The sequence below is a fragment of the Rhinatrema bivittatum genome, chromosome 2 (genome assembly GCF_901001135.1).
Source record: "Rhinatrema bivittatum chromosome 2, aRhiBiv1.1, whole genome shotgun sequence".
Lineage (NCBI taxonomy): Eukaryota > Metazoa > Chordata > Amphibia > Gymnophiona > Rhinatrematidae > Rhinatrema > Rhinatrema bivittatum.
Window position 1 is genome coordinate 48,219,202 of NC_042616.1, and position 27,991 is coordinate 48,247,192.

General features: G+C 47.8%; 1 protein-coding gene across 1 annotated transcript in view; it reads right to left on the bottom strand.

Moving 5' to 3' along the window:
- The window catches only part of LOC115083906, a 51,714-nt gene extending 32,714 nt beyond the window's left edge, over window positions 1–19,000 (bottom strand). The window contains exon 1 of the mRNA XM_029587984.1: window positions 18,217–19,000. The gene's annotated coding sequence lies outside the window, so the exon portion shown is untranslated. The remainder of the gene's footprint in view (window positions 1–18,216) is intronic.
- Window positions 19,001–27,991: the final 8,991 nt, after the last annotated feature.

Below are 27,991 nucleotides of genomic sequence, written 5' to 3' on the forward strand. Positions count from 1 at the left end.
TCTCTGACAAGACAGACCACCCTCATCCTGTTACGATTCCCCCTGGAGTGGTGCCACAGGAGGCATCTTACCTTTTCTGGAGGCCGCTCCAAAGCCAGGGTCTCGCCTACGAACTGTCTGGGATTTGCTCCGGGGCCTGGGAGGCCTTAGAGGTCCTTGGGGCCTGCTTGAGGCTTGCTTGGGTCTGTGTGGACTTCCTAGTTTGGGGGCCATGCCCTTTTCCCTAGGGGCTGGCCCGCAGCACTTCTCCTCAGTTATAGGGCCCTTCCAAACTCCTCCCAGGGAGTTGCCTGTCTACAACAGTATAAAAGGATCTTCACTTCAGTTCTTGTTTGTCTTTGGATCGGGTTCCACAGTCGTCTGTGTCTTCAGACCGGTCCAGGTCCTCCATGGTCTTTCTTTGCTTTGATGGCTTCGTGTTTAGTGTCTTCATGTTCCTTGTTCCAGGTTCCTGATGTTCTATTTTATTTATTTATTTATTTTAAAGTTTTTTATATACCGCACATGGGGTCACTTACGTGTCCGTCTAGGCGGTTTACAATTTACATACACAATAAAAACAATTTGAACATAAGACACAATAAAACAAAATAAATCTTTCTTTACAAGTATCAAGCAGATATAGGTAATTCAGAGTAGACATTTAAATGGTGGTACTGAGATTGTATGCTTCATTAAATAGAAAGGTTTTAACCATCTTTTTGAATTCATTTCGATTAGATGTCATTCGGATACTGTCTGGTATAGAGTTCCACAAGGAAGGACCAAAAACTGAGAAAGCTCTGTTTCTTGTTAGGGCTAAGCTAGTAGATCTGACTGACGGAATTTCCAGTAAACATTTGTCTGTGGAACGGAGTTGTCTTGTTGGTTTATAGATGTGTAGCATAGAGCAGAGCCATATTGAATTAGGATTATAAAGTAGGTTGTGGATAGTGGTTAAGATTTTGTATTTTATGCGGTGAGTAATAGGAAGCCAGTGTAAATGTTGGAGTACTGGGGAGATATGTTCTCTTTTAGGAAGGTGCTCTTGAGCCTTCTGTTCTGCCGGCGCCATGGATCCCCGGGTGACACGTCTTTGTCATGGGAGTTGCCTGCAGTGGACGTATGTCCTGTGCTCCTGAGCCTTCCTGTCCTGCCAGCCCTTGTGGTGCTCCGGATGACACCGGCTTCGTCGTCGGAGTCTCGCTTCAGCTGGATTCCTTCCTGTGCTTGTCCCGCTTTCCTCGTGGTCAGTGTCCAGCCTCCTCAGGCTGTGTAGGGCGCGCAGTGGGACAGGGTGGTCCGCAACCAGCACATTGGGTCCGCCCGTGAAGGTGGGCTGTGTAGGGCGCCCTGAGAGACAGTGCCAATGTCTACCTTCCCAGCTTCTTGCCTTGTCTGTGATGCCGTCACATCAGCCCTTTGTCTATGATGCCGTTGCATCAGCCCTTCATCTGTGATGTCTTATATGTTCCAAGGACTCCGTTTGCCCTTGTCCTCGTTCCGGCCTGCCTCCCATTGCCGTACCCAGCGGCAGGTCCGAAAGGGCTTGGAACGGTCGGAGGACTGTTCAATCAATCAACATTGCGTTGTTGGTTGTCTGGGGCGTGCAGGTCCGGTTGAGGGTCAGACCTTGTTCTCTAGTCCTGGCTTCAGTCATGTTTTGCCTTGTTACCCATGCTCGCACCAGCTCACCTCCCGCAGTGTGGCTTGGGGCTTCTCCCTGGGTCATGCTGTGGCCCAAGGGCTCACAACCCTGTTTGAGAGACGACCGCGCCTCCGTGCCTCAGAGAGTAACGGTCGTCGGAGGTTGCGCTCGTAACACATCCTTCCATGGAGGACAAGCTAACAGTGTCTGATGAAAAGCAGGAGTCTTCACCGTCCATAGAGGGCAGGCAAAAAGTATTTTTAAGCAATGGTTTCTGTGACTGGAATTTCCTAACAATTGGATGCCCTGCAATAAAGAAGAGAACAAACAACAAACAAGAAAGAGAAAACAGTAGAGTCCCTTCTGTAACAGAAACAGTCCTTTAATTGGTTGGAGGTTCAGTCCTGTATTCCACCTCAAAGGGATATCGGATCCTTGCTGGGAGCATCTTTCTTCTTGGGGAAACTTCATCTCTCATAATGCTCAGGGCTGGGCTTCTTTACTGTTACTCCATTGGGTAAGAAACAATTGACTGAGTAAGTTTTCTGATCCCAGCTCCTCAGGTAATAGATGACAGCATGCTTAAAGATGTTCTTGCCAAATTGCAGGTCTGCTATTTTCCTATCTAAGGCCCGCCGGTAACCTGGATGGACTCGCATGTATTGAGGATCCTTGGAATCCTTAACAATCACCTTGTCAGTGTACTTCGCTATGCAGGCATCCTGGTTTTTCTCAAAGTTCATGACATATACCGGGAGGTAGGGGTACTGTAGTTAAAAGATCCCTTGGACCCGACTATCAATGATATGCTGGGCCTGAGAAATCCTGTAAATGTTAGGCCTATCTCCCAATGACTGGTCCAGCAGATCCCTTTCTGTAGACACTTCAGGAGGTACCCAAGGATATAGGCTCTCCGGTGCTGTCATTCTCCTTCCTGCTGAATACTTCTACTTGCTGTGGGTATGGATTCTGCTGCACTCAAAATACTGGAACTGAAGGGCCTAGATGGAAATTCCATGGACATCCAGCAGAACTCCCAGAAGGTCTTTGGGCCCCTTGCCATGAGATTACATTTGGGGGTTACCACCCCATACATCTCTTCGGCCTGCTCAGGGGTAATCACCGTGGTCCACTCTCTGACACTGCTGCGATACTGTCCAATAATGGCCTGACTATGCTGAACTAATTGAACCAGTATCCATTGCTGTAGCTTAGCTAGCCAAGGTGGTAGGGCTGGCTTGAGGTGTTGAGGGTAAATTTTCATTGGAGTCGACAGCCACATGGGTTCTGACTCCAGTGACTGTGATACCCTCCAACTTCGCCCAATCACTAATAAGAACATTGCTGCTTCTATCTCGCATTGCTCCTGGACTTCCATCCTGTAGCTCCTCCCACCGGATGGTCTTCTGTGATGGCCTCCACAACCACAACCCAGCCCAGCCTTAGCTACAGGAGCCGTTTTAGATGCTGATGGCACCGCCGGGAAAAGAGGTTTCTCTGATGACAAAATTTTCGGTCTCATTGTGTTACTTTTGCTGGTATCGGACCCTTCCAGAGAGATTGGGCCTTCCTGCTGTGGCAATGCTAAACAGCAAAATGCGCTTGACGCAGATGGACCAGATTGCCATCCTACTGTAATGTCCGGGACTACACCGAGGCCTTGGAACAGTAGTCCCTTGCAGTGAGTAAATACGTGCTATGGATGTTGAATGGCACTGTAGTCAATGCATTCAATGGCTAGAATTGCTCCAGTACCAGCAAACGACATCCTTAGGCTGGCTCTGTATTGTATAGGCCTTGCAGCTTGCATTAGACCAAAATATTGGTCAGGCCCACCGATATTGACAATGGCTTCGGGTGATTTTTTTACTTATAGGCATATGGACTACGTTTGCTTTTTTTGGAACCTCTCTGTTGGGATGCTCTAACTCACCTGTTTCATTAGTATCCTTCAACGATACATTCCTCCGAACCATGCACTGCTGAGTGACTGTCTGCTTTTCCCCTTTTTCTAGTTTAAAAGCTGCTCTATCTCCTTTTTAAAAGTTAGTGCCAGAAGCTTGGTTTCACTATGATTAAGGTGGAGCCCCTCCTTTTGGAAAAATCTCCCCCGTCCCCAAAAGCTTCCCCAGTTCCTTACAAAACTGAATCCCTCTTCCCTGCACCATCATCTCATCCACACATTGAAACTCTGGAGCTCTGCCTGCCTCTGGGGACCTGCATGTGGAACAGGAAGCATTTCAGAGAATGCTACCCTGGAGGTTCTGGATTTTAGCTTTCTACCTAAAATCCTAAATTTGGCTTCCAGAACCTCTTTCCCACATTTTCCTATGTCATTGGTGCCCACATGTACCATGACAGCCAGCTCCTCCCCAGCACTGTCTAAAATCCTATCTAGATGATGCATGAGGTTTGCCACCTTTGCACCAGGTTGGAAGTTACCAGGTGGTCTTCACGTCCAACAGCCACCCTGCTATCTATATTCCTAATAATTGAATCACCAGCTATGATGGCCAGCCTAGCCCTTCCATCCTGGGCAGTAGCCCTGGGAGTCTTGTCCTCATTGCAAGAGGACAATACATCACCTGGAGAGCAGGTCCTTGCTACAGAATCACTTCCTGTTACACCAGGGTGATGTTCTCCTACTGGGAGACCTTTTTGCTCCAAGGCAGCACTGAGGCTGCTAGACTGGATTTGGCTCCCATGTCTCTGAAGGTCTCATCAATGTACCTCTCTGTCTGCTTCAGCTCCTCCAAGTCTGCTACTCTAGCCTCCAGAGATCGGACCCGTTCCCTGAAAGCCAGGAGCTCTTTGCACCGAGTACACACATACAATCTCTCACCGACGGGTAAAAAATCATACATGTGGGAGGATGTGATGTCATCCTAGCTGATGGCAGCTTAGCTCTCGAGCTCCCTCAACACCCGAGCTTATTATACATTAAAAACGTTCACCCAGCCATAATCTATAAACTAAAGCTGAGAAAAAGATCGCCCGATATCTATAGCAATGGCGGGCAAAAGAAAACCAGTAGATTTTCAACATTTCTCCTACTGCAAGCTGTTCAAGCCAGACCCGAAGGAAGACGGTTCCACGGCGGAGGCCGACCTCGATTTAGAGCAGAGAGAGGCTGATGACGAGTTTAACATTTCAGCGGAGGAGGCCCCGACCCGTGTGGAGTTCTGAAACTGGTTCTGCGCCCTACGGCAGGACCTTAAAAGTTATAAAAAAGAAATTCATGGTATGCTAGATGACTTTCATGAAGAATTGGCTACGATGGGAAACATTGGATGAATTGGACACTCGATTGGAAGGACAAGCTGAATTAACTAAAAACCTGCAAGATACGTGCCACGAGTTGCAGGATGAGAATGAACATAAGAACATAAGAACATAAGAAATTGCCATGCTGGGACAGACCAGGGGTCCATCAAGCCCAGCATCCTGTTTCCAACAGAGGCCAAAAACCAGGCCACAAGAACCTGGCAATTACCCAAACACTAAGAAGAACCCTTGCTACTGATGCAATTAATAGCAGTGGCTATTCCCTAAGGGGCGGATTTTAAGAGCCCTGCTCGCCTAAATCCGCCCAAAACTGGGCGGATTTAGGCGAGCAGGGCCCTGCGCGCCGGTGAGCCTATTTTACATAGGCCTACCGGCGCGCGCAGAGCCCCGGGACTCGCGTAAGTCCCGGGGTTTTCGGAGGGGGGCGTGTCGGGGGGCGGGCCCGAACCGTGCGGCGTTTTCGGGGCGTGTCGGGAGCGTTCCGGGGGCGGGCCCGGGGGCTTGGCTATGGTCGGGGGCGGGCCCGGGGGCATGGCTGCGCCCTCCGGACCCGCCCCCAGGTTGCGTCCCGGCGCGCTAGCGGCCCGCTGGCGCGCGGGGATTTACGCCTCCCTCTGGGAGGCGTAAATCCCCCGACAAAGGTAAGGGGGGGGCTTAGACAGGGCCGGGTGGGTGGGTTAGGTAGGGGAAGGGAGGGGAAGGTGAGGGGAGGGGAGGGCAAAAGGAAGTTCCCTCCGAGGCCGCTCCGATTTCGGAGCGGCCTCGGAGGGAACGGGGGTAGGCTGCGCGGCTTGGCGCTCGCCGGCTATACAGAATTCATAGCCTTGCTCGCGCCGATCCAGGATTTTAGTGGATACACGCGGCTCTGCGCGTATCTACTAAAATCCAGCGTACTTTTGCTGGCGCCTGATGCGCCAGCAAAAGTACGCCTATTCGCGTTTTTTGAAAATCTACCCCTAAGTATAATTGATTAATAGCCATTAATGGACTTCTCCTCCAAGAACTTATCCAAACCTTTTTTGAACCCAGCTACACTAACTGCACTAACTACCTTCTCTGGCAACAAATTCCAGAGCTTTATTGTGCGTTGAGTGAAAAAGAATTTTCTCCAATTAGTCTTAAATGTGTTACTTGCTAACTTCATGGAATGCCCCCTAGTCCTTCTATTATTCGAAAGTGTAAATAACCGAGTCACATCTACTCGTTCAAGACCTCTCATGATCTTAAAGACCTCTATCATATCCCCCCTCAGCCATCTCTTCTCCAAGCTGAACAGCCCTAACCTCTTCAGCCTTTCCTCATAGGGGAGCTGTTCCATCCCCTTTATCATTTTGGTTGCCCTTCTCTGTAACTTCTCCATCGCAACTATATCTTTTTTGAGATGCGGCGACCAGAATTGTACACAGTATTCAAGGTGCTGTCTCACCATGGAGCAATACAGAGGCATTATGACATTTTCCGTTCTATTAACCATTCCCTTCCTAATAATTCCCAACATTCTATTTGCTTTTTTGACTGCTGCAGCACACTGAGCCGACGATTTTAAAGTATTATCCACTATGATGCCCATGCGGGTCAAACTTGCAGATCTAGAAAACCAGTCCAGGAGGGGAAACCTCAGATTTTGTAGGTTGCAAGAGAGCGCAGAGAATGCTGATTGTGAGAAAGTGGTGAGTCACTTTTGCAATTTCCTACTGAATCCCGAGGGGAATGAAGACCCTTCAGAAAGTCAGCCTATAAAAATAGACCAAGCGCATTGGGCCCTGAGACTTGCTGGGGCAAACACTCCTCGAGATATAATTGTTTGCTTTCACGACTACGCTCAAAAGGAAAGAATAGCGAATGCAGCCCGAAAACAGACCAGCTGGATGTGGGAAAATCAAGACGTCTCAAAGGAAAATTAGTTCTTACCTGTTAATTTTCGTTCCTGTAGTACCACGGATCAGTCCAGACCATAGGTTGAGCCTCCTGTCCAGCAGATGGAGACAGACCAAAACTGAAAGGATATCCTATATCAGGACAGAGCCTACCCTGCAGCCCTTCAGTATAACTATTGTCAAAGCAGAAAAAAACAACAACAATAACAGAATCAACCAAGTAACTAGAAGGCTCAACAGAGCAACTCAATAACTTTTTGAGGAACTCTGTAGGGATAGGAACTCTTGCATATATTTGGTTCACCACCACCAAAGCTTCCGGTGTAAACAGTCATTGTGTTATAGAAAAATCAAGTACCGACTTCTGAAAATCTGCAATAAAAAGCTTCGAGTGGACAGTACGAAAAGAGAGAAGATGGGAAGGCGTCTGGACTGATCCGTGGTACTACAGGAACGAAAATTAACAGGTAAGAACTAATTTTCCTTTCCCTGTACATACCCGGATCAGTCCAGACCATGGGATGTACCAAAGCTTCCCTAAACTGGGTGGGACCGAGACAGTTCCGCTCGAAGCACTTGCCTACCAAAAGAAACAAAGACTGGTGCTTGTACATCCAGGCGGTAGTGTCGAACAAAAGTATGCAGGGACGTCCAGGTAGTGGCCCTGCAAATTTCTTGCGGAGAAACCGATTTATTTTCTGCCCAGGAAGTAGCTTGAGAATGCAGCGAATGGGCCTTTAGGCCCTCCGGATCCATTCGGCCTTGACAAAGATAGGCCGAGGAAATGGCCTCCTTCAACCACCGAGCAATGGAAGCCTTAGAGGTCAGTTTGCCCCGATTCGGCCCGCTCCAGAGGACAAAGAGATGATCCAACACCCGAAAGTCGTTGGTAATCTGAAGGTACCGGAGTAGGACGCGCTTAACATCCAGTTGGCGAAGGTCGCCCCCAGTGGTCCCCGCAATTTCCTCTGGAGAGAACGCAAGGAGCTCCACGACTGGTTGACATGGAAGGTGAAAATGACCTTCGGCAAGAAAGAAAGCACCGTTTTGAAAGAGACTCCGGAATCAGAAAACCACAGAAAAGGTTCCCGACAGGACAACGCTTGGATCTCTGAAACTCTCCGCGCGGAACAGATAGACACGAGAAAAACCACCTTGAGAGTGAGATCTTTCACCGTAGCCCAACAAAGGGGCTCAAACGGAACAGTACAAAGAGCCCAAAGGACGAGATTGAGACTCCACGACGGGCAAGTGGAGCAAATGGGTGGCCTCAGGGGCTTGACGCCTTTCAAGAAACGAATCACATCCGGATGAGACGCCACGGGATGACCGTCGACTCTATCGAGAAGGACTCTGAGAGCGGACACTTGTACGCATAACGAACCAAAGGAGACACCCTTGGAGAGACCCGTTTGGAGGAAAGAAAAAAACCACCGAAATTGGAGCGGAGCGAGTCAAAACACCCGATTCTGTACAGACGGTCTCAAAAACTTTCCACACACGCACATAAGTTAGTGAAGTGGACTGTTTGCGAGCCCGCATAAGAGTGGAGATAACCTTCTCTCTATTGCACTTACGCCTCAGACGTCGCCGTTCAAAAGCCAGGCCGCTAGACAAAAGCGATCGGCCTGGTCGAAAAATATGGGCCCCTGCCGAAGCAGGCGAGGAAGATGGATGAATCGAAGCGGCCCGTCTGTGGTCAGGTTGACGAGGTCCGCGAACCATGGTCTGCGGGGCCATTCGAGTGCTACCAGAACCACTGGCCCCTGGTGGAGTTCTATTCTCCAGAGAACTTTTCCCACCAGAGGCCACGGAGGGAACACGTAAAGAAGGACGTCTGTGGGCCAGGGGAGAGCTAGAGCGTCCACGCCCTCCGAACAATGCTCCCTCCAGCGGCTGAAGAACCTGTTGGCCTTGACATTGTGCAAGGTCGCCATGAGATCCAGGTGAGGGGGACCCCACCTGTCAACAATCAGATCCATGGCTTTGTCCGAGAGTTCCCACTCTCCCGGATCCAGAGACTGGCGACTGAGGAAATCGGCCTGTACATTCTCCTTGCCTGCAATATGGGAGGCTGCCAGGGATTCCAGATGGCGCTCCGCCCAAGCAGAGACGGCTGGCTTCTAGGGCCACCAGGTGACTGCGCGTGCCGCCCTGGTGGTTGATATAAGCAACCGTGGTGGGGTTGTCGGATAGGACCCTCACCGCCTTACCGCGGATTAAGGGTAGAAACTCCTGTAGCGCCAGACGCACAGCTCAGGCTTCCAGCCGATTGATGTGCCACAGAGTCTGGACCGGAGACCAAAGCCCCTGCGTGGTCTGGGACTAGCAGATGCTCCCCAGCCGGAGAGACTGGCATCCGTGGTCACTACCATCCACTGTGGAGTCTGAAGAGGCATTCCCCGGATGAGATGAGGGAGTGAAAGCCATCACGGCAGGGCTGCGATGGTAGAGACCAAAAGCGGGAGAACCGTGTGAAACTGCTCCGACACCGGCTGCCAACGGGATAGAAAAGCTCTCTGTAACTGAAGCATATGCGCAAAAGCCCATGGGACTAGGTCAATGGTGGAGGCCATTGAGCCCAGAACTTGGAGATAGTCCCACGCTGTTGGGAGAGGGAGAGAAAGGAGGTTCTGCACCTGATTGATCAGTTTAAGAGCTTGAGCGTGAGGCAGGGACACCTTGCCGATCCGAGTATTGAAGCTGGCCCCCAGAAATTCCAACACTTGGGAAGGCTGGAGATTGCTTTTGGGAAAATTGACTATCCATCCCAGGGAAGAGAGGAGAGCTAGGACCCGATCCACCGCCTGCCTGCAGTGATTCGCCGACTTGGCCCGCACGAGCCAGTCGTCCAGATAGGGGTGGACAAGGACTCCTTCTCGGCGGAGGGCAGCCACCACCACCACCATGACCTTGGTGAAGGTGCATGGGGCGGTGGCAAGGTCAATTGGCAACGCTCGGAACTGAAAATCCCGGCCGAGGATGTGGAAGCGAAGATACTTTTGGTAATCGCGGTGGATCGGAATATGGAAGTAGGCCTCTGTCAGATCGAGAAAGGCAAGGAACTCGCCGGGATGAACCGCCACGATAACTGCTCTCAGGGTTTCCATGCGAAAATGTGAGATCTTGAAGGCCCGAATGACCCTCTTGAGGTCCAAGATTGGACGGAAGGATTGGGTATGATGAAGTAAATAGAATACTGACCGGCGCCGAGTTCCTGCTGCAGAACTGGGACAATGGCGCCCAGAATCTGAAGTCTGGAAAGTGTTTGGTCCACCACCTCCCGCTTGAGACGGCTGCAAGGAGAGACAACGAAGAGGTCCGGCAGGTCTCGAGCAAACTCTAAGACGTAACCGTCTCAGACAATGTTGAGAACCCACTGGTCCAACGTGATTGTGACCCACTCCTCGAAGAACAGGGAGAGACGACCCCCCAGACAGGGGACCGAGGAGTGGGTCGACCGGATTTCATTGTGAAGCGGGCTTGGAGGTGGCACGCTGAGAGGCCCCCTCACGGAAGGGCCTGCGCCTACGAAAAGGCTGGGACCAAGATTGAGATCGGGAAGAATAACCTCTAGTGGAGCCACCGCATCCCCGAGATGTATATCGCCGTTGACCCCAGAAACGAGGACGGGAGGGCGTAAACAACCTAGATTGTTTCGGGCAGTCCTCAAGCAGCTTATGAACCTTGTTTTCCCCCAAAGAGTTAATAAGCTGATCAAGGTCCTCTCCAAAAAGCAACTTACCCTTGAAAGGCAAGGTGCCCAAGCGCGCCTTAGAAGAGGGGTCCACTGACCAATTGTGCAACCAGAGGAGCCTTCTGGCAGATACCGCCGAGACCATTGCTTTCGCCTGGACGCGGAGAAGATCGTAGAGCACATCTGTCCCATACACGATGACGGCTTGCAACCTTTCAGCCTGCTCCGCCTCAGCTGACGGAAGGTCCTGGGTGCTGAGCAATTGTTGAACCCACCTAAGACCTGCCCGCTGCTTGAGAGTGCTGCAGATCGTCGCCCGGAACCCAAAGCGAGAACCTCAAAGATACGTTTTAAAAGGGCTTCAAGCTTACGATCTTGTAAGTCCTTTAGGGCCGTGGCCCCCACTACTGGGATAGTAGTGTGTTTGGTGACCGCAGAGACAGAGGAGTCCACCATGGGAATCCGCAGCATGTCCAAGCAATCCTCTGGGGGGAGGGGGGGGGGGTAGACCTTGTCCATGGCTCTCCCTACACGCAGTCCTGCTTCGGGAGCTTCCCATTCCCGGAGGAGTAAAGCTTGTGCATAGGATGAAAAGGGAAAGCACTCACTGGAGCCCTAAGCCCCGCCAGTACTGGGTCCATATATTTGGGCAGAGAAGCCATCAGTGTGTCCGCAGGGGGCCCCTCGAGTCCCAGCTCCTAAAGGACAAAAGGAATGAGGGGGTTCCAATTCTTCCTTCTGAAACATGCAGAGGACTAGGGGGTCATCCCCCTCCTGGGGGGGAGCGCTCCCACCAAATCTACAGTGGGTTCTGGGTCCGGAGCAACCAGAGGAGCCGGGGGGGGGGGGGGGGTGTCAGAAATGGGGATGACTCCCAGAACCACCCGCACCCTGATGGGCCCCTGTGGCCCCGGGATCGGGAGAACGGGCGGTGGAGTCAGCCGTGGGAGTTTCGCCAGCAGGGGACCTGGGAAAGGGTCCTCCTCCTCCTGCAAGCTGGCCAAATAAGATTTGTGCAGAAGCACAAATTCTGATGAAAATCGGGTCCTAGTTTTGCCGGAGGGGGGGAGGGGGGTCAGGGACATCATCCTGAGGTAGCACGGGGCTTAAATTGGGGGGAAACTCCTGAAAATTCGGCTCCCCAGCCCCGAATCAGGAGCTGCCGAAATCCCCAAAATGGCCGCTATTCCCGCAGTTTGCCGACCCGGGAATGGCCTTGCCATGTGGGGGGGGGGGGGGGGGGGGATTGTGTCCGCAGACTAAATTTGGCTGCCCTGCTGAGGAGGGACCTTCCTCACCTGGCAGGCATGCTGAACAAAGCTGGCTCACCACAGGCCAGGCAGGCACTTGGACGCGGCATCCCCACTGAAGAGGAGCTGCGATCTGAGAAGAAAAATGCTTTAAGAGCTGCCGGCGGGAGCAGAGGCAGAGGAGTGAAAGCAAATGTTGCTTACCTGATGTAACAGGTGTTCTCACAGGACAGCAGGATGTTAGTCCTCACAAATGGGTGATATCGAGGATGGAGCCCAACCACGGAAAACTTCTGTCAAAGTTTCAGGAACTTTGACTGGCACCTCCTGGGCATGCCCAACATGGCACCAACCCTGCAGCCAGCAGGGGTCTCCCTCATTGTTAAAAAATACCATTCTAGAAGCACAGTCCAGATGTATTCCACACATTAAGAAAGGTGGAAAGAAGGCAAAACGATTACCGGCATGGTTAAAAGGGGAGATGAAAGAAACTATTTCAGCCAAAAGATCTTCATTCAAAAATTGGAAGAAGGATCCAACAGAAGAAAATAGAATAAAGCATAAACATTGGCAAGTTAAATGTAAGACATTGATAAGACAGGCTAAGAGAGAAATTTGAAAAGAAGTTGGCTGTAGAGGCAAAAACTCACAGTAAAAACTTTTTTAAATATCTCCGAAGCAGAAAGCCTGTGAGGGAGTCAGTTGGACCGTTAGATGATCGAGGGGTTAAAGGGGCACTTAGAGAAGATAAGGCCATCGCGGAAAGATTAAATGATTTCTTTGCTTCGGTGTTTACTGAAGAGGATGTTGGGGAGGTACCCGTAATGGAGAAGGTTTTCATGGGTAATGATTCAGATGGACTGAATCAAATCACGGTGAACCTAGAAGATGTGGTAGGCCTGATTGACAAACTGAAGAGTAGTAAATCACCCGGACTGGATGGTATACACCCCAGAGTTCTGAAGGAACTAAAAAATGAAATTTCAGACCTATTAGTAAAAATTTGTAACTTATCATTAAAATCATCCATTGTACCTGAAGACTGGAGGATAGCAAATGTAACCCCAATATTTAAAAAGGGTTCCAGGGGCGATCCGGGAAACTACAGACCGGTTAGCCTGACTTCAGTGCCAGGAAAAATAGTGGAAAGTGTTCTAAACATCAAAATCACAGAACATATAGAAAGGCATGGTTTAATGGAACAAAGTCAGCATGGTTTTACCCAGGAAAAGCTTGCCTCACAAATCTGCTTCACTTTTTTGAAGGAGTTAATAAATATGTGGATAAAGGTGAACCGGTAGATATAGTATACTTGGATTTTCAGAAGGCGTTTGACAAAGTTTCTCATGAGAGGCTTCTAGGAAAAGTAAAAAGTCAGGGGATAGGTGGCGATGTCCTTTCGTGGATTGCAAACTGGCTAAAAGACAGGAAACAGAGAGTAGGATTAAATGGACAATTTTTTCAGTGGAAGGAGGTGGACAGTGGAGTGCCTCAGGGATCTGTATTGGGACCCTTACTTTTCAATATATTTATAAATGATCTGGAAAGAAATACGACAAGTGAGATAATCAAATTTGCAGATGACACAAAATTGTTCAGAGTAGTTAAATCACAAGCAGATTGTGATAAACTGCAGGAAGACCTTGTGAGACTGGAACATTGGGCATCCAAATGGCAGATGAAATATAATGTGGATAAGTGCAAGGTGATGCATATAGGGAAAAATAACCCATGCTATAATTACACAATGTTGGGTTCCATATTAGGTGCTACAACCCAAGAAAGAGATCTAGGTGTCATAGTGGATAACACATTGAAATCGTCGGCTCAGTGTGCTGCGGCAGTCAAAAAAGCAAACAGAATGTTAGGAATTATTAGAAAGGGAATGGTGAATAAAACGGAAAATGTCATAATGCCTCTGTATCACTCCATGGTGAGACCGCACCTTGAATACTGTGTACAATTCTGGTTGCCGCATCTCAAAAAAGATATAATTGCGATGGTGAAGGTACAGTGAAGGGCTACAAAAATGATAAGGGGAATGGAACAACTCCCCTATGAGGAAAGACTAAAGAGGTTAGGACTTTTCAGCTTGGAGAAGAGACGACTGAGGGGGGATATGATAGAGGTGTTTAAAATCATGAGAGGTCTAGAACGGGTAGATGTGAATTGGTTATTTACTCTTTTGGATAGTAGAAAGACTAGGGGGCACTCCATGAAGTTAGCATGGGGCACATTTAAAACTAATCGGAGAAAGTTCTTTTTTACTCAACGCACAATTAAAGTCTGGAATTTGTTGCCAGAGAATGTGATTCGTGCAGTTAGTATAGCTGTGTTTAAAAAAGGATTGGATAAGTTCTTGGAGGAGAAGTCCATTACCTGCTATTAAGTTCACTTAGAGAATAGCCACTGCCATTAGCAATGGTTACATGGAATAGACTTAGTTTTTGGGTACTTGCCAGGTTCTTATGGCCTGGATTGGCCACTGTTGGAAACAGGATGCTGGGCTTGATGGACCCTTGGTCTGACCCAGTATGGCATTTTCTTATGTTCTTACCACCATCTAATCAAAGCTGAACCAATATACAGAGAACATAGAGAAAAACTCTGAAAACAAAACCTCTCAACAGGGGCGGATTCCAGGTAAAGATCAGCCTGGGGATTTTCCACCCAGGCCGGCTCAGGATATACCCCGTGGTCTGCCGAGCGTGGCCTCTGACGTGGCCACGCTCGGCAGACCACATGACCAGAGCGACCAGCCCACTGGAGGATGCCCGATCCCCCTATAGGCCAATCCGCCCCTGCCTCTCAAACATTTAGAAGGAACATTAAAACTGAAACACTAACAAATGCATTAGAGACCAAAATCAGCACCCGAAATCTAAACAGCTGTGATGAGGCATTTGATTCATAGGAAAAAAGGATCAAAGAACTAGCAGATAAATACAGCCCAATCCAAACCAAAGCTACAATCACATATAATGATAATCACAGAAAAATGAACCCCTGGTATAACGAACTGAAAGAATCAAAAAACACCTAAGAAAACTTGATAAATATTGGTGAAAAAACCCTACAGACAAATCACTTAAAAGATACAAATCATACCTATCTCACTACAGGACACTAACAAATAAAGCAAAAAAAAAAAAAAAAAAGACTGTTACGCAAAACGAATACACAGTGTGGATTTCAACTCAAAACGTCAATCAGCGAAAAATTACTTCATAAATACTTCATATAATGACTATGCAACAGCATTAGCAGAAAAAAAATCCAGAAAGTGAAACAGAAAATCACCTATACCTACCCTATTAATGCTTCGTATGACTTTAATGCGCTCAATAAATGGTTTTCATTTGACACAGTCTCGAAATTGGAGAAAAGCAAAATCATAACTAAACTAAACCAGCTACGAATCCACTTGACATGATACCTGCCTTCTCGCAAAACAAGTAAACCAAACCATAACCCCTACAATAACAACGCTAGTAAACCTTGCTTTAGCAGAAGGATATATGCCAATGGACTAAAAAACAGGCCGTTATAAAACCTATTTTAAAGAATAAATTGGGAAGATCTGATGACTGGGATAACTACTGACCAATCTTCAACTTAACCATTCTTCAAAAAGTAGTTCTTCCCAATTAGAGTTTCATAACCAACACTGGTGACTCTGGCACGGCACAGCACAGCATCCCACTCTCTTCCCAGCATCATCATCTTTCTGTCTCTCTCCCCCATGCCCAGTAGCATATCTCCTTTTCTCTCTCTCTCTCTCTCTCCTACTCCTGAGCTTATGTTCCAGATAAAAAAAAAAAAAGCACATTGGGCACAGAGTCTGGGACTGCACTTGCTCCAGCTCCACACACTGCAGCAGGACAGCAAGTTACCTCCATGGGATCTAGCAGCTGCTACGTGCACTGGACCATGGGAGGTCCAGCCTCCTCCATTAATGCTGACTTTTTTTTTTGGCAGCACCAGTAGCAGAAGGCAGGGAACAAAGGCATTGGTAGAGCTTATCTGCAGACAGGCTTTGAGTCCTCTTCCTTGGAGCTGGCAGAATTACACTCGTAGGTTGCAAGGAAAGTGGAATTGGGAACGCACTCTACACTGCAGTGCTCCAGCACCAGCCTGCAACTGATGGCCTAGGACTGAGGAGTCGGATAGCGAACAAACAAGCCTCAAAGTAAAAAGCCGTCTGGTCTGTCCTCAGTACTGCTCTGCGCCTGCTGACTACTACCGAGTGCACACGCAGCAGGTAGCATGCGTCTCTTCAACACGTTTATCCTGTGCGTCTGCTCACTCAAGGACGCCGGGCACAGCGTTTTCATTTTAGCATCTGCTGCCTATCTGCTCTGGTCTCAGGCTGCGGGGGTGAGCGAGGGCAGTCCGGAAATCCAATTGAATGCTGGCCCAGTCCTGCTGCTACCAGTCATCCCCAAGACTGTGGCACTCTAGCCGGCTGCCTAGCGCTTGCACAGGCCCTGCCACTGCCAGGAGCAATTCATCCCCCAATCCCACCCCAGAGCAACTCATCCCTCCCCTAGAGCAACTTTTACATTATCCTCCCTCCTACCTTCCTGCCCCACTTTCTCTGCTGGGCCTGTGGCTCCTGGCCCACTCCTCCTCCTCCCAACAAATAGAGGCAGCAGCAGGTCCCATCCATGTCCAAGCCCTTAAACGCAAAGGGGCTCATTGGCCGATGGCAATTTGAATGTCACTGGTCCGCCCCCCCAGGCCTTTTAATGGGCGGACTCAGATAGAAAATACTGCCACTGAATTGCCTCAGCTCTCACACTGCACAGTCCCTCTGTGCCACTGGATGAGAATGTAGGTTCCCAGCGGAAATGCTGGTGATGACCTGCCTACCACTTGTAAGAGACTTAGCAGGTCCACAGATGTAACCCTCAGACTTTATCAGTACCGGTAAATTCCCCTTTGTGAATGCGAGCAAGGGCTCACTAATGTTGCTGTTCCAGAGAGTAATACAATATAGAAATAGAACTGTATTTCTTTATTTTCTTAAATTTCTGGTAAAGTTAATTAGAGAAACTTCTAGTTGTTAGAAGGCCTAGCTGCAAACCCAGCCAGCCCCCCCCCCCTCCCCCGCTTTCTAGAAATGTGCTTTGAGACAAAGAATAGTGTGTGTGGATTCTTCTAAATGCAATTCAATGAACAGAAAAGAGCAAGGACGGGCTTGGTTGTATGAGTTCCTTGAAAAAGAAGGCAGTGACCAAACCGCTGAAGGGAATTGAAGTGAAACACAGACAGGGGAGGGAGTATGTGAGTAACCATAGTCAGAAAGACAGGAATGCAGGGGGAGGGGAGTCAGGGACAGGAGAGAAGCACAGCATGAACAGGACATGGGTTTTAAGCACGAGTCCAGCAGGCGTCAGCTGCACGGAAAAAGGGGTTCAGTGATTGGCTACTGGGCCCCGAGAAGATAAGGATATAACCAATCAGGTAACAAGGGGGGGGGGGGGGTGTAAAGAAAAGAGGTGGACATGAGCTGAGCCTCACCCGAACAGACAAGCTAAGGAGCAGATGCCCAAAAAAGGGAATTTGTAAAAAAAAAAATACAGAGGGAGTTATTGGGGAGGAAAAGCGGCCTTGCTTAGGCTGAAAGATGTATAAATGGAAAGGCACAATGCTGTGAGGGGGTGCCTACTTCTGTGTGACACCCGTACTTGCAAGTTCCTGAAATAAATAATTATTGTTTCACCAAACGTTTGTGTTCACTGAATAATTTTCTGAGAAGGTGCAGTACCGCTTCTTAGATGAAGAACTAGTGGTGAGGGACACCGTACCTACTCAGTGTCGAGAGAGACAGAGAGGCACTGTATAGGGTTAGTCTGCGTTAAGGTGGGTGGTGTTACAGCCACCCCACCCTGATTCAAAGTGCCCCTCTACAGTGGTGCCTATATATAGAGTGTCAGAGTGACTCTATACAGAGCCTCTCTCTCTCTCTCTCTCTCCCTCCCTCCCTCCTTGAGCACCGCTTTTAAAATCTACCTCTGAGTGTATCCCCTCTTGGTTAATAAGTCCCTAATACAGGGGTCACAGCCAAAGCTGGTGCTTCCTTTAGGAAAACTGGGTGCCAGAATTCAGGGGCAGATAGATCATGCCAGCACAAAGCATAGAAGGGCATTGTGCCAGATCTAATACTGCTTAAAAAGGAGAAGTACTGCACGAGGGAGTGCCGTGCTGGAGCTGCCACCAAGAGGTAAGTTGGACACGGGGTTGCATCACCGAAGATTTGCCTCTGGTGCTAAATACTCTTGCACGGGCCCTGGTCACAGCAGAAGTCCATGAGGCCACACTCTCCCAGCTTACTCTTTTTCTCTTACTCACACCATCAAAAACACCACAGTAAGACAAAAAGGAAGTGAGGGATGTGGGGAGGAGGACAAGCCTCCGAGACCCTAAGCTCCTGGGGACAGGTGCTTTGTATGATGTCTCACTCCTACTTGTACTTACATGGTAAGATCTCTCAGTTCAGCAGACTGGTTCTTGAGGTGTAAAAGAACAGGCAGAGGCTTGGATTGGGGTTCAACAAACAATGGTTTACTGGAACTTAAAAATAAAGTCCCAACAAAAATGGCCAAATCATCAAAAAGAAGAAACAGGATGGCAAATCCAAGCACTCCAGTCTCTATCGGATCAGCCTCTGAATCAGTGTTCCAGGGTCCAAGTCTCTCCTCGATGATGGGAAAAGTAAAAAAAAAAACCTCTCTTCTCTCCAAAAGTAGGCAAGGAGCTGGTGGTGAAAAAACAAACTCCCTCCTTCAAAAGATGACTAAGAAATTTCTGCAAAAACTATGGTCTTCACTTATAGGTCAATACAGTCCCTACGTTTGCTGGATGCAGGGCACAGTTGTGCCTCGCTCAACTGCAGACACCAGCCTGACTCGCCTCAGAGCAAACGGCACCCAATCCTGTCCCCTCAGGCAGTGAGGAGGGGGTTCCCTCCTGAACTGGGAGCAGGTCAAAAACAAACAAACCAGAGCTCTCAAAAATCAAAATCTCAGAGCTCTCCTGGTGTATCCTACTGGTGCAGACCAGGGGACCTACGGGGATCCCCACGGCACAGCATCCTCCACTTCCAAAATTTCTCTGGCCTCTTCGGGTCTCTTCCTGTAAGTGAACAGATTTCATGGAAATCACGTGGTCTGTAGCATCTAAACTGAAACCAAAACATTTCTCTCCAAGAGAGAAAAAAAAACTTGGTGCCTTTTTAAAATCAGTTATTAGACCGGCGTTGATGCTTTTTAGACAGCTACACTTCACAGAGCAGGGAATTAGCAGTCACATCATCCCCTGCTGTGAAAATGAAAGCCAACAATTACAGAAAAGAGAAGCTTGCAGTTGGGCTCCCGGGAATCCAAAAATGGATTAAGAATGAAAGAAATGTTTCTAAGGATGGTTAAATGAACTAAAAAAAAATAAAAAGGCTCTCTCAGTCTAATAATAACAAACAGATGTCAATGGACACCGGAAGTCCTTTTAAGAAACATATAACATAGAAATGACGGCAGAAGAAGACCAATCGGCCCATCCAGTCTGCCCAGCAAGCCTCACACTTCTTTTTTCTCTCATACTTATCTGTTTCTCTTAGCTCTTTGGTTCTATTTCCCTTTCACCCCCACCATTAATGTAGAGAGCAGTGATGGAGCTGCTTCCAAGTGAAATATCTAGCTTAATTAGTTAGGGGTAGTAACTACCGCAATAAGCAAGCTACACCCATGCTTATCTGTTTTACCCAGACTATGTTATTCAGCCCTTATTGGTTGTTTTTCTTCTCCCCTGCCGTTGAAGCAGAGAGCTAAGCTGGATATGCGTGAAGTATCAGTTTTTCTTCTCCTCTGCTGTTAAAGCAGAGAGCTATGCTGGATATGCATTGAAAGTGAAGTATGCATTGAAAGCCACATTAACTATCAACAAATATTGAATAAGCCTAATACTTGGTAATACCTATAGCCTATGAACTCTCCGTTAATTTTACATACTCTTACCCACCCCTGTTTTTTTGTTTTTTTTTTAATTTGGAGATGGCAGCCCTCCATCCTTCCGCTCCGTGAAGGTGGAACACCAACCACTGGCCACTGGCATCCCGCTCCGTGAATGCCTCTGTGGCTACTGCCGCTCCGTGCAGTGTTTTGCTGCCTCCTCTTTATACTCGTCCTCTAGACCTGATGGATCCACAGTGTTTATCCCACGCCCCTTTGAAGTCCTTCACAGTTTTGGACTTCACCACTTCCTCCGGAAGGGCATTCCAGGCATCCACCACCCTCTCCGTGAAGAAATACTTCCTGGGAAACTAAATTACTGAAGAATGGGTTAAAGCAGAAATAAAAAATGACTGTTTTCCTTAATTACTTACACACCCCTCATGGGGGTGTGAGAAATGACTTTAAACACTGTCATCTCAGTAAATAAGCCAGATATTAAAAATCTTTTTCTTTAAAATGACCTTTAAACATTGCTAAAGAAAACTTCCCTTTCTAGCAGGCCGATACAAAAAAAAAAAAAAAAAAAAGAAAGGGCTGGCATAGCAGGCTGCATGAGAGCCATGTGGGAAGGGGGCTGCATGTGAAACAGTGTGAGGGGAATCAAGGTGAAATGAGAGAGGCAGGAGTGAGGGAAGAAGGGGGAAAGGCATTAGAGGGGTGAGAGAGAGGCAGAGGGTGAATGTCAAAGTAAGCCAGAGACGGTGGTGGGGGAGGTGTGGGTGAAAGAGCCAGAATGATGTCAGGGTGGGGATGGGGGAGAGGTGGTGGTGAGGGTATGTAAGGGAGACAGAGAGAGGCAGTGAAGGGGGAGGGGGAGGGATAGAGCCAGAAGCAGTGGAGGCAGGGCGGTGAGGACAGAAAACCATATCTAACCCCTGGGCCAGCTGAACCCAGATAGTGGATGCCAAGACCATATTTCAATTCACAGTTTTCAGTGGAACTCCTCCTATAATCTTCAATGGTGTTATTTAAGGGTTCCTTGTACGGGGGAAGAATACTTTCAAAGCCCCATTGCAACTTTTGAATTCCAGTCTGAGTTCGTCTAAACAGCAGTGGTGCCAACAGCAATGTGAACTGCTGGAGTCGCTAAAGAGTAAAGAATTGTTGTAAGTTATAACATGATGAAAAGAGCCTTTACCGCTGTTTAATCCACTTACTGATGGTACGGACCCTTTTAATAATGTTGTGACTTTAGTCCAGAGGCACAGTTCAGGGAGAATCCCAAGCTCCTGCTGTCCACAGATCAGACTTCCCCAGGCAGTTTCACCCTGCAGGACTCCACAAAACCACACTAAGGGGCCGATGTAATAAAAAGCGCTGAAAGCCGACGCTGAAAAATCAGCTGAAAAATGTTGCATGGCGCTTTCTTAGGGCGCCATGCAACATTTAAATTTGGGGGTCACGCTACCAAGGTGGCGCTAGGGTCGCTTGCGCGACCTAAGCACCTCCTTGGATAGCCCAAACCAGTGGCCGCCGCCACTGAAGACCGATGCCGGCAAAAATTGGCATCGGTTTTCATAAGGGGAGGCCTGTCATTAATGAAAACGGACGTCCGAAAATCGGGCCTTCGTCTTCATTAATGACAGACGGCCCCTTATGAAAACCGATGCCGATTCTTACCGGCGTCGGTATTCCTGTCTGAGACGCACATTTATCTTTTTGTGTTTATTTATTGGTAGATTTTATATACCGATATTCGTCAGAACATCATGCCGGTTCACATTACAACTGCTTAAACAAAAAGAGCGAAAATACATTGTAACAGGGAGGGGGGATGGGGAGCAGTGGCGAAAGGAAGAGAGAGGACAGTATCATGCGGAGTGAATGAGTAATAGGCTCATTCACATGCATTTGCATGTGATGAGCGCTATTACCTTCAGTCCGTGTCAGACGCACAATAAATAGGCGCTAATCTCCCTTATCGTGTTAGGTGGTGGATTAGCGCCTATTTAACCCGCGTCTGATAGCGGGTTATACAGTGCGCTCGGCAGAGCGCACTGTATTTATTTATTTATGAACGTTTGATATACCGACATTCGTAGAACACATCACGCCGGTTTACAATTAACTCAAAGAAAGAAAAGAAAATTACATTGAATGGGGAGCAGGCAAGAATAGGGGAAGAAGAGTGGGCCGGGAGCGAGAAAGGCTGACGGAGAGATGAAGGAACAAAGTTAAGAGGACAGAGCGGAGAGTAACTATACTAACTACAAGAGTTTACTAAAATCACAACATAAGAGGAGTACATAATATAACTGGATTAGCCGTACACATAATTATAATGCAAAAGGCGAGTTCTGAAGGGGTCTAGGATTGGATAGCAGCCGGGTAGGCCTGCTTGAAGAGCCAAGTCTTGATACCTTTTTTGAAATTGCGTAAGGAAGGTTCAAGACGGAGATCAGTGGGAAGGGAATTCCATAGAATCGGGCCAGCAATGGAGAAGGCTCTTTCTCTGGTAAGGGTAAGGTGTGCAGTTTTGAGGGATGGGGTGTGAAGGGTGCCCGCAAGGGAGGTTCTGGTGGCCCCCCTTCCCCTCCGGCAGTCTGTCTACGAATCATCTCATCTGCTCCGTGGTATCATATCATGAAAAGCTGTAGAGCAATAATGCAACAAGTAAGAAAGCAGTACTGCGGTAATATAATAAACAGCAGGGTAAGAAGAGTAGAATATCACAAAAGTTCCAAGTTCTGGGCCTTATATCTCATGAAATTGTGGAGAAGTAGTATCGTCAGCTCAACAAAGATGAACTCTAGGAGAATCTCTGTCATTTAGTGACACTACTCCCCCCATCCTATGAGGTGGTAATCTTCCCCGTTAAATATGGTTCCCATATTTTTTGAAATTTGGGCAGCTGGTCATTACGTATAGCTGTTAGACGGCTTAAATGATAGATTCTATCCAACCTGGCAAGTACGTCACCTTCTTCCACCAAGATGCAATCTCCCACCTGGTTGCTAGAACCACTTGCATGACTAGTAACCTTTGCCAGGTCGTACCCCCTTCCAGAGCAACCTGCAATAAACCAGTCTGGGGTGTTAGGACTACTGATATCTTTAAGGTATGCTGAATATAATCAAATACTGCCTGCCATGAATCCTTCACCTTGGGACACCCCCACCACATGTGAAAGAAGGTGCCAGCCATTCCACACTTCCGCCAGCAATTGTCATTAGGTCCAATGGACATCTGATGGAGCCGATCAGGTGTTAAATACCAGCGGTACAGTACCTTATAGCCATTTTCCTTTAGTAGCGCTGAGACTGAGCTACTGCCTATACTTAAATGGCACTTTTCCCAGACTTTGATAGGTAAAGCTTCATCAATGTCCCGTTCCCATTTCATTTGGTGATTAGGTTTAACTCCTTGCTGCCCGTTTAGGAGTGCGTATATCCTAGAGATAGGCTTCCCAAAATGGTCTGCAGTTTCACAGAACCTAACAAACGGTGCCTTCTCCTGGCTTAACAGTTTGCCTAATCTATGTGTAGAGAAAAAATGTGCAAGTTGAGAGTATGCATATTGATCGGACATGTTAAGGGAATAGCGTTCCTGTAGTTCACGAAAAGATATAAATTTATTGTCCTTCCATAACTGACCAATTGTGGTGATCCCTTTACTTTGCCATCTCCTAATAAAGGGCCCCTCCATTCCTGGGGGAAATAATGGATTATATAAAAATGAAGTCTTATGATGGGCGATGTTTCCCTTTCCATTTCACCCAGGCTTGCATCACCACCTCTGAAAAGGTCGTCAATTTGGCCCCTTGCCTTTTGTGGGGACCATTGAATCAGTACTGTAGAGGTTACTTAGGTAAATCAATCAGGAGCCTGAAGGTTTTTTTAAATTTTTTATTTATATTCCAACTTTCAGCACTTCAAAGTGGATGACATTCAGGTACTGTAGTTATTTCTCTATTCATAGTGGGCTGACAATCTGACCCTGAGGCCACAAGGAGTGGTGACAGTGGGATTTGAACCCTGGCTTCCAGCCCACTGCTCTAACCAATAGTCTTTTACAGCCAGCGAGCAGAGGGGTTTCAGGGATGGAGCTGGAAGGGCAGAGTCAGCAGAAATTCACATGTCCCTCGGATACAGCACAAAAGTCGAGCCACGCACTTGGAAAATTATTCTTGGTGATGAGCAGGAGTTGTAATTGTTGGTATAATTTGCCTGGTATATTGAGAGAATGTTTTTTTTTATTCAGATGATCTTCAGCCGGTCAGCAGGCGGCAGTATAAGAGCGCAGTGTTCCACTGGCACCAGGAGCTGGAGCTGAGGGGATGAATCCCAGGACCGATGTCTTCACCCTGCTGCTAAGTTCTGAGAGAGAGAGACTGTAACACTGAGAGAGAGAGGCTCGTTTCAGCAGACATTGCACTGCTGCTGAGGATCTGTCAGAGGGACAGAACGGGCTGAGAGAATGAGAGTTGGAATTAGCAGAAAGAGAGAGAGAGAGAGACCTGTTTCAGCTGGGAAGTACAGCTGTGGGGTGACAGGAAAAGGTTGCACAGGACCCTCCTATCTGACTGGGAAGGATGCAGCATTTCACTCTGCAGACAAACTGTTAAGTACCAGAAGTTACTGTTCTTTTTCTTTTTTCCTCTTTGCTGTTTCCAGTTTTTCAAGCCTTTTGAGTTAACTGTAAATCCTTTTCTTGTATATAATAACAAATATTTATTCATTAGCACTGTTTCTGTGAAGGATTAGTGACAGGTGAGTTAGTACTGGGTGTCAGCAGGGTCCTGCACCAAGTCTCTCACAGTTCTTTCAGGTTTTTGTGTCAGGCAGAGCTGGAGTAACCAACCAGCACCTGAATCAGTGAGGTCTTCTGACCACAGATTGTGCTAATAAATAAACATTTGACTGCTATTTAGTGATTCTTCAGTTGTTATATTTATTGTTTTGTCTTTTCTGGGTGCCTTTTCTAAGGTCTAAGCTCCTCCCAGAGGAGGCCCTAGTTTAGGGTAGGGAGTGGACTAAACCATTTGCTATGGCTCACTGGGGTAACTATAGAGGGCAGATGGTTCCCTGTGCTCTGAGGGACTCCTCGTCTCTGAGAAATCACTGATTAGCACTGTGAAGTCCCTGAATACCAACACAATGTTTCTTCATTTATATTTATAAACTAATAGGTCCATGCAGCGGTGCCGAGAGCAGGAAGTTAGCTGGACTTACCCAGGTACGGGTTCCCGCTGGATAGACCCAAAGACAGTGGAGTAAGTTTATTTAGCTAACTTCAGGGCTGCTACCCAGCTAAACATAAGCCCCACACCCGGTCATCTCTTTTTATCCAGGTAAGTTAACCTTTCATTGGCCCACAATTTTAATACTTTGTGGTTTGTCCTGCTAAATTCCAAACTCAGCCGGACAAATCCGCTGACCAAGGACCTTTAAAAGTATTACAGGGCACAAAGTGATGTTTGCAAAGGCTCCTTACCTTGTCGTCATCACTGCAATCACACCACACACACACGGGATACGGGATGTCAAGGGGAAATCTAATGCAGCGGTGCAGAAGTTGGCAGGACGAGCGGAACCAGAAAGAGAAAGAAAGGAGATGTGTGAGCATTTCTCATGTCCTACTTTCCATCTGCGGTACAGGCATTGATCTTGGGTATCACAAAGTTAATTGTGTCCATTTCTGTATACAAAGTATGGAGCAAGTTTTCAGAAGAGCTGCTGAGTGGCCACAAGCGTTGATTACATTTATTGGATAAATTTTCAATCACAGCACGGCGGCTGGAAATGTTCCCAAATTTAGCTTATTCGGTTCAGCACTGAGCAGCTTCCTGAAAACTTACCCTGAGCAGCTCCAGAGGATTAAACCTCACTGAAAGACCTGCCCCTTAATCTAAAAAAATACCCACCTCTCCCTGACCCCAGAGCTTACTCTAGCCCCAGAGCCCACCCTTACCATGACCCCTGACCTCACCCCCTCCCGACCCCAGAGGCCCACCCTTATGATCCCTGACCTCACCCCTCTTCTCCACTCTTTGACTGCATGTCCCCATCCCCCTCCCCTGGGGCTTGCATACACTGTGGATATTACCCATGACTGCCAGTGATAGAGCACAAACCTTGGCCATTGTGCATCCCCCAGCAGGTAATTCCTTCCCACAGAGCAATTTCACTGCTCCATCTTACAAGAATGTCCCTCCAATGGGACTGTGCACATTTTACTTTCAGAAATTAGCGCCGACCCAAAGGTAGGCGCTAATTTCTTCCAGCACCGGGAAAGTGCACAGAAAAGCAGTAAAAACTGCTTTTCTGTGCACCCTCCGACTTAATATCATGGCGATATTAAGTTGGAGGTCCCGAAAAGTTTAAAAAAAAATTTGAATTCGGACCGCGGCTGTCGGGCCAAAAACCGGACGCTCAATTTTGCCGGCGTCTGGTTTCTGAGCCCGTGGCTGTCAGCGGGCTCGAGAACCGACGCCAGCAAAATTGAACATCGGCTGTCAAACCCGCTGACAGCCGCCGCTCCTGTCAAAAAGGAGGCGCTAGGGACTCGCTAGTTTCCCTAGCGCCTCCTTTTCCCCGTTTTTACAGCGTCACCTAATTTAAATAGGTGCGGGTGTTCGTCCGCTCTCCCGCGGACTTTACTGTATCGGCCCGCCAGTGAGAAAGAATTCAGGATTTCTAGGAAAAGCCTCAAAACTTGGCTCTTTGAAAGAGCCTGTGAAGTTTAATTTCACTCAGATTATTTTTATTTTGCTGTAGAGATTGTGAGTTTTGTTCATTTCTCTGTTACTGATTTCCTGTTCGATTGTTTGTCATGTTTTCTGTTTAATTATGATTATGATTTATTAGCTTGATTAATCACAAAATCTTACAAAAGGAAATCAATGCAATGTACAAAGAATAAAATAAACAGAATTCCCTGCTATAAATAAATGGCCGTAATGAATGCATCCTGTTAAAACTAGTAACAAAGTCATAACCAGGGCTGACAAATAAGAGGGAAATCCTATAGGGCTGCATCAAGGGACAGTGAGTGCTGTCTGCATGCTGAAGCACTTCCTGCAACCTGTGTGTTTAGCATGAAACACTAACATCTTCTCTAGAAAGCCCCAGAGTTGACCTTGAACTACTTTTTTAAACATTTTGGACAAGACAGGCAAACGTGAGATAGGACAATACTTTTCAGGAATATTTGGGAGAAGATGGGTAATTTTTAAAAACTGGACAGACTGTAGCTGTAACTTACCGGGTTCTGAAATGGAATTGATGGAGGGAAACGGGAAGGGCGTCAAGGATGGAAGGGGCAAGGGAGTGGGAGGTTGGGGGGGTGGGGGGGGGGGAAGGTGAGGGAACACATTCATGCACATTCACACGGGGAAGGAGGAATGGGGACAGGGGAGGGGGTTACAGGGGTGGGAATAGGGTAAGGGGAGAATAAGGTCTGGGGTTGGGAGGCAGTCAAGGGGGGTACAGTCAGGGGAGGGGAGGGGAACAGTCAATCAAGGGGGAGGGGAGGGGGTACAGTCGTTTGGTCTTCTTCTTTATCTGTTAAAGAAAGGTTCAGACTTTAAAATGTGGAAGGCTGAACGCACATCACCATTATATACAGGGAGGACAATAATGAAAGCCATTTCCGGGGGTAAAACGCTCTTTTATCCACAGAAATGGGTTGTTTGATTACTGTCCATCCTCTACACAAGTAAAAGTAGGAGCATATAACAAGACATGGACTTTTACCCAGATAGTTTTGTAAATATTTCTGGTTTGGAGTTCGGACAGGGGGGAAAACTATATGCAGGGTTTTCCTTTAACTACGTTCCCTCACAAAAAGCAGGCAGGGGTATTTTTGAGGGGGCAATAAACAAAGCAAATCTAGATGTGTACTTTTGCATTCATTATCACAGCAAACCTCCAGGTTAAAATTCACATGGGATTGGCCAGACCTTGCATACTGCAGAGGCCTTGCCTGCTCCTGCACTTGTGCCTCTCTCCTGACAACCTCCCACCCACCAACTGGGTTTCCCAAGTACCCTACCACCTGCTCCTTCAGGAGGGTTTTCTGAGGACATTGGGACTCCCTAAACCTGGGCTTTCACAGAATCCAGACAAATAAAGACTGCACATCCAAACAATACAAGAATCACTGAAAAACTCACTTACCTAGGATCCACAGTGCTAATAGACAGAGCTTGTTATGAAGGCAGAACAGTGAACCCAAAGGATTTTAAATAAACTGCATTACAAGCAGGGGAAGAAGAAAAGGAATTTCCCAGTAACTCCAACTGG